This window comes from Petaurus breviceps, unplaced genomic scaffold (assembly GCF_028583685.1).
Source record: "Petaurus breviceps papuanus isolate PSGF00001 unplaced genomic scaffold, PetGlider_PUasm1.0 47, whole genome shotgun sequence".
NCBI classification, from domain to species: Eukaryota; Metazoa; Chordata; class Mammalia; order Diprotodontia; family Petauridae; genus Petaurus; species Petaurus breviceps.
In genome coordinates this window covers 14,042,100-14,049,041 of record NW_027186349.1, presented here as the reverse complement: position 1 = coordinate 14,049,041, position 6,942 = coordinate 14,042,100, and positions in this window count along the sequence as shown.

Below are 6,942 nucleotides of genomic sequence, written 5' to 3'. Positions count from 1 at the left end.
CCACTTCTATGGTTTCTTTTGATACAGCCCTAGAAGTGGTATTGTCAAAGGGTATGCCCTTATTTATACCCCTTTGGGCATAGGTCCAGATTGCTCTCCAGAATGGTTGAATCAATTCACAACTCAACCAACAATGCATTAGTGTTCTAATTTTTCCACATCCTCTACAACATTTATCTTTTTCCTGTTTTGTCATCTTAGCCAATCTGACAGGTGAGATGTGGTACCTCAGAGTTGTTTGATTTACATTTCTCTAATCAATAGTGATTTAGAGCATTTTTTTCATATGCTTATAGATATCTTTAATTTCTTCCTCTGAAAACTTCCTGTTAATAACTTTTGACCATTTATCAATTGGAGTATGACTTGTATTCTTATACATTTGACTAAGTTCTCTGTATATGTTAGAAATGAGTCGTTTGTCAGAGACACTGGCTATAAAAATTCTTTCCCAATTTTCCACTTCCCTCTTAATCTTGGTTGCATTGACTTTATTTGTACAGGATCATATCAATTAAATGTAATCAAAATTATCCATTTTGCATTTCATAATGCTCACTAACTCTTGTTTGGTCATAAAATCATTCTTTCTCCATAAAGCTGACAGATAAATTATTTCCTGCTCTCTCAGATAACTTAAAGTATCAGCATTTATACCCAGATCATGCACCCATTTAAAGTTTCTTTTGGTATATGGTGTAGGATATTGGTCTATGCCCAGTTTCTGCCATACTATTTTCTATTTCTCCCAACAGTTTTTCTAAATTAGGAAGATCTTATCCCAAAAGTTGGGGTCTTTGTGTTTATCAAATGGTATATTACTAGAGTCATTGACTGCAGTGTCTCATGTACCTAATCTGTTCCATTGATACACTACTGTATTCCTCAGGCAATACCACATAATTTTGATGACTGCAGCTTTATAATACAGATTAAAATCTGGCATGGCTAGGCCACTTTCCCTAGCATTTCTTTTCATTAAGTCCCTTGATATTCTGGATCTTTTGTTCTTCCAGATGAATTTTGTTACTATTTTTTCTAGGACTATAAAATAATTTTTGATAGATTTATTGGCATGCTACTAAATATATAAATTAATTTAGGTAAAACTATTATTTTTTATATTGGCTCAACCTAACAATGACCAACTGATGCTCTTCCAATTATTTAGATCTGACTATATTTGTGTGAAAAGTGTTTTGCAATTATGTTCATATAGGTCCTGGGTTTGTTTAGACAGGTAGATTCCCAAATATTTTATAATGTCTTCAGAAACTTTGAATGGCATTTCTCTTTCTATCTCTTAACTGTTAGACTTCATTACAAATATATAGGAATGCCAAGTATTTATGTGGGTGTATTTTTATATCCTGCACCTTTGCCAAATTTATTATCTCAAATCTTTTTTTTTCATTGATTAGCTAGGATTCCCTAAATATGTCATCATATCATCTGCAAAGAGTGATAACTTATTGTGCTCTTCACCTAATTTTATTCCTTCAATTTCTTTTTCTTCTCTTATTGACACTGTTAACATTTCTAGTACCCAACTGAATAAGAGGTCTGAGAGTAAGGGGCGGCCGGGTGGCGCGGTGAGTAAGAGCCCTGGCCCTGGCCTCGGGAGACCTGGGATCGGTTCTAGACTCAGATACTCAGCACCCACACAAAAATAACTTGCTGTGCAACCTTGAGCAAGTTACTTAACCCCAATTGCTTAAAAAAAAGGTGTGGGGGGGTGGCCAGATGGTGCAGTGAGTAAGAGTTCCGGCCCCAGCATTGGGAAACCTGGGAATGGTTCCGGCCTCAGATACTTGGCACTCACACAGAATAACTGGCCATGTTACCTTGAGCAAGTAACTTAACCCCAATTGCTTTAAAGAAAAAAAAAGAGCGCTGAGAGTAGACATCCTTGTTTCACCCCTGATTATGTTGGAAATGGCTCTGGCTCATACCCATTACATATAATACTTGCTGATTGTTTTACATAGATGCTACTTATCATTTTAAGGAAGACTCCACTTAATCCTGCACTTTCTAGTGTTTTTAATAGGAATGGATGTTGTATTTTGTCAAAAGTCTTTTCTGCATCTATTGAGATAATCATATGGATTCTACTAGTTTTGTTGTTGATATGATCAATTATACTGATAGTTTTTCTTATATTGAACAACCCTTGCATTCCTGGAATAAATCCTACTTGATCAAAGCATATTATTCTCATGATAAGTTGCTGTAATCTTTTTGCTAATATTTTATTTAAAAGTTTTGCATCTATATTCATTTTTCCATTGAGATATTTTTACCACTTTTACTAATTTTTCATTCTTGATGTTTTGTTTGACTAATTCTTGGTTCTTCATAGAGTTATTTGCTTCAACTTGGTTGATTCTAGTTTTTAGTGAATTATTTTCCTCTGTTTTTGGAGCTCCTTTTCCATATCACACATTTTTATTTTTAAGGAGCTGTTTTCTTCATAGTAATGTTTTTTTCTAATTTTACAATTTTGATTTGAAAAGAATTGTTCATTTTGTCTTCTTTCACTCTCATTTGGTTTTCTTTTAATTCTTTTTTTTTTGCCTTTTGGATGGCAATTGGGGTTAAGTTACTTGCCCAAGGTTACATGGCTAGTTTGTGTGTGGGGGGAGGGGTGTGGGGGTGTGTGTGTGTGAAATGACTGAGGCCGGAAGCGAACTCCATTCTTCCTGACTCTGGTGCTGTCACTTTTGCTCACTGTGCCACCTAGCTGCCCTTCTCATTTGGTTTTCAAAGTTCCTAGGAAAGCTTTCTGTGCTTGAGACCGGTTACCTGTTGATGCTTCAGCTGTGGGTGTGGAGTTAACACTGTCTCCCTCTGAATTTGGTTCCTCCATCTGAGGATAGTAGGACTCCAGAGTCTTTGTCTTTGCAGTCTGCTTTCTACCCATTTTGAGGCAGGGCCCTATCCATGCCCTCCCTCTAGGGTTCCCAAGCCTTTACTCTTTTGGGTTTTGCACTGGGGTAATAATTACTATGTTTTTAGGGTGGGAGTGTGGTTGGAGCAGCTGGAGTACACTCTGCCATCCTGTCCCTGGAGGTCACAATAGGGGCTTTTTAAATTTCTGGGCTATGGATTGGTAGTGCCAGGAGTATTTGCTGTCCCTGTCAAGGACCCTGAATTTGATTCTTACCTTGCTCTGTCCAGTCCCAACCCTTAGTTGATAGGCCTGGTAATGACCCTTGTGGTTGGTGGGATGACTTGCCATCACATTAATCAGGCTTTGATCTGGCCTGCCTCTGCTTGCCATGGTGGCACAGCGGCCTGCCTTGCCTCTCTCTGTGTGCTACAGCGACAGCCTCCTGGCCTGCCACTGTGCATCTATATTCATAAGGGAAATTGGTTTATAATTTTCTTTCTCCTTTTTTATTTCTTCCCAATTTAGGTATCAGTACCATATTTATGTCATAAAAAGAATTTCGTAGGTCTTTTTCTTCTCCAGTTTTCTGAAATAGTTCATAAAATATTGGAATCAATTGTTCTTTAAATGTTTGATAGAATTCACTCATAAATCCATCTGGCCCAGAAGATTTTTTTTTTCTTAGGTAGTTCATTGATAGCATGTTCAAGTTCATTTTATGAGGTGGACTTTTTTTTAAAGTAATGTACGTCCTCTTCAGTTAATCTGGTCAACTTTTATTTTTGTAAATTTTCAACAATTTGAGTAAGATTGTCAAATTTGTGAGCAAACAGTTAGGCAAAATAATTCCTAAGTTTTGTTTTCATTTCTTCTTCATTGGAGGTAGATTCACCCTTTACATTTTTGTTACTCATAATTTGGTTTTCTTCTTTCCTTTTTTTTATCATATTGCCTAAAGGTCTATTAATTTTATTGTTTTTTCTCATAAAAGCAGCTTTTAGGTTTATTTAATAATTAAACAGTTTTCTTAAATTCAAAATTATTAATCTCTCCTTTGGTTTTCAGTATTTCTAATTTAGTGTTATATTGGGGATTTTAAATTTGTTCTTTTTATAGCTTTTTCAGTTGCATGCTCAATTTATTGATCTCTATTTTCTCTATTTTATTCATGTATGCATTAAGGGATATAAAACTTCCCCTAAGAACTGCTTTTCCTCAATCTCACAAGTTTTGGTATGGTATCTCATTATTATCATTCTCTTGAATGAAGTTACTGATTCCTTCTATAATTTCGTTTTTGACTCTCTCATTCTTTATCATTAAGTTATTTACTTTCCAATTAGTTTTTAGTCTATCTTTCCATGGTCCTTCATTGCATGTAATTTTTATGGCATCATGATCTGAGAAGGATGAATTTCACAGTTCTGAATTTCTACACTGAAGTGTGAAGTTTTTATACCCCAGAACATGGTCAATTTTTGTATATGTGCTATCTACCACTGAGAAGAAGGTATATTCCTTTTTATCAGCATTCATTTTTCTCCAGAGGTCAATCATATCTACATTCTCTAAAATTCTATTCACCTCTTTAATTTCTTGTTTATTCTGAGATTAGATTTATCAAGTTCAGAGAGGAGGAGATTGAGATCCCCCACTAATATAGTTTTGTTATCTATTTCTTCCTCTAACTCCCTTAACTACTCCTTTATGAATCTGGATGCTATACTGCTTGGTGCATTTGTTTAATAATGGTATGGCTTCATTTTCAATGGTATCTTTTAGCAGGATATTGTTTGTTCCTTATATATTAAAATTAGATCTATTTTTGCTTTTGCTTTATCTGAGATAAGGATTGCTACCCCTGCTTTTTTTTTTTAACTAACTGAAGCATGATATATTTTTCTCCAGCCTTTTACCTTTACCCTATATGTATCCCCTTGTTTCAAATGTGTTTCTTGTAGAAAGCATATTGTAGGATTATAGTTTTTAATCCATTCTCCTATCTGCTTCCATTTTATGGGAGAGTTCATCTCATTCACATTCACAGTTTTAATTACTGTCTGTGCCTTTCCTTCCATCCTATTCCTTCCCCTATTGATGCTTTTATTTCTTCCTTCTTCCTCCCCCTACTTAAGAGATTTTCTTTTGACCACTGGCTCCCTCAGTATTCCCTCCCTAATTGGTCCCCTCCCTTTACATACACTTTCCACTTCCTACTTCTTTAGTACCTTCTAACCACCCTCTCCTTTTCCCCTTTTCAACTCCTACTGCCTGCATGGCACAATAGATTTTTATACTTAATGAAGTATGTTATTGTCTCCTTGAACCCAATCCAAAGAGAGTAAATTTCATAGAGTGATCCTCTCCCTCTCTCCTTTTCCTCTACTATAAGGAGGTTTTATGTCTCTTCACCTTAGAATCCCATACTTAACTGATTATATTTTTCCCTCCTTAAACCAAAACCAATGAGATTAAAGTTCAAATAATATTAATCTCCATCCCTTATCTCCTTCTAATATAGTGTGTTTTATGCCTCTTCATTTGACATAATTTATCTTTTCTGCCTCCTTCTTTCCTTTTCTCCCATTAGAATCCCTTTGCACCCCTTAATAAAGATTTTTTTTATTATCAGATTAGTTCATTTATACCCATATCCTCTATCTATATATCCCTTTTAAATGTCATGATAGTTATAAAATTCTAAACATTGACAGGTATCAGCTTCCATATAGGGATGCAAATAGCTTTTATTGAATCACAAGTTATGTGAGTGTGTATGTGTGTGTGTGTGTGTGTTTGTGTTTTCCTTGTTTACCTTTTTATGTCTCTCTTGAGCCTTGTATTTGGAGACCACATTTTCCCTCCGGTACAGAAGGTCCAGAAGTCCCTTATTTCAATGAATGACCAGTTCCTTGCCTGAAAGATAATGCTCAGTTTTGGAGAATAGTTCATACTTGGTTGTAGTCCAAGCTATTTTTGCCTTACAAAATCTCATATTCCAATTCCTCTGGTCTTTTAATGTAGAAGTTTTTAGGACCTGTGTGATCCTGAGTGTAGTTCCATAATATTTGATTTGTTTCTTTCTGTCTGTCTGTCATATTTTCCCTTTGACCTGGTAATTCTGGAATTTGGCTAAAATATTTCTTGAAATTTTCAATTTAGGATCTCTTTCAGGAGACATCCAGCATATTCGTTCAATAATTATTTGACCCTCTGGTTCTAGGACCTCAGGGCAGTTTTCTTTGATAATTTCTTGGAGGATGTTGTACAGGCTTTTTTTTTGTCATGGCTTTCTGGTAAAACAAAAACTCTTAGATTATCTCTCCTGGATCTGATCTCCAGTTCACTTTGTTTTCCAAAGTGTTATTTTGCATTTTCTTCTAATTTTCCATCTTTAGGTTTTGTTTGACTGATTCTTGATACCTCATAGAGTCATTAGCTTTGAATTGACTGATTCAAAATTTTAGCAAATTATTTTCCTCAGTTAGTTTTTGAAGCTCCTTTTTTTTATGTTCAGATGTCATTTTTATGTAGGTGTGTTCTCCAGTTAGATTTTGAAACTCCCTTCCCAATTCCCAAACTTTACTTTTTAAGGTTTTGTTTTCTTCTGAGATTTTTTTCCTGATTTTAACAAGTGTAATTTTAAGAGTTGGTCAATTTATCTTCTTCCTCTCTAATTTGACTTTAAAATCCTTCTTGATCTCTTCCATGTATGCTTTCTGGGTTTGAGACCAGTTAATATTTCCTTCTGTCTTCTGAGGTGTGGATATAAAGTCAATGCTTCCCCCTTCTGAAATTGGTTATTCTTTCTCACAATAATACAGTTCAATAATCTTTGGTTTTCTTTTTCCAACTTGTTTCTCTTGATTGTGATTGCCCATTTCATGGCTTTTAAAGTTGATTTTTGCTTCTGGGGAACAGAGGGCTCTGACCCAACACTTTTTAAGCTGGGAGCTATGGGTCTGTTTGTTTACTTTTTGTTCTGTAGTCTTTGGGTGCCAGAACTTTCAGTGTTAACCCTGGGTTACACTGAGGCTCAAAGAGTAAGG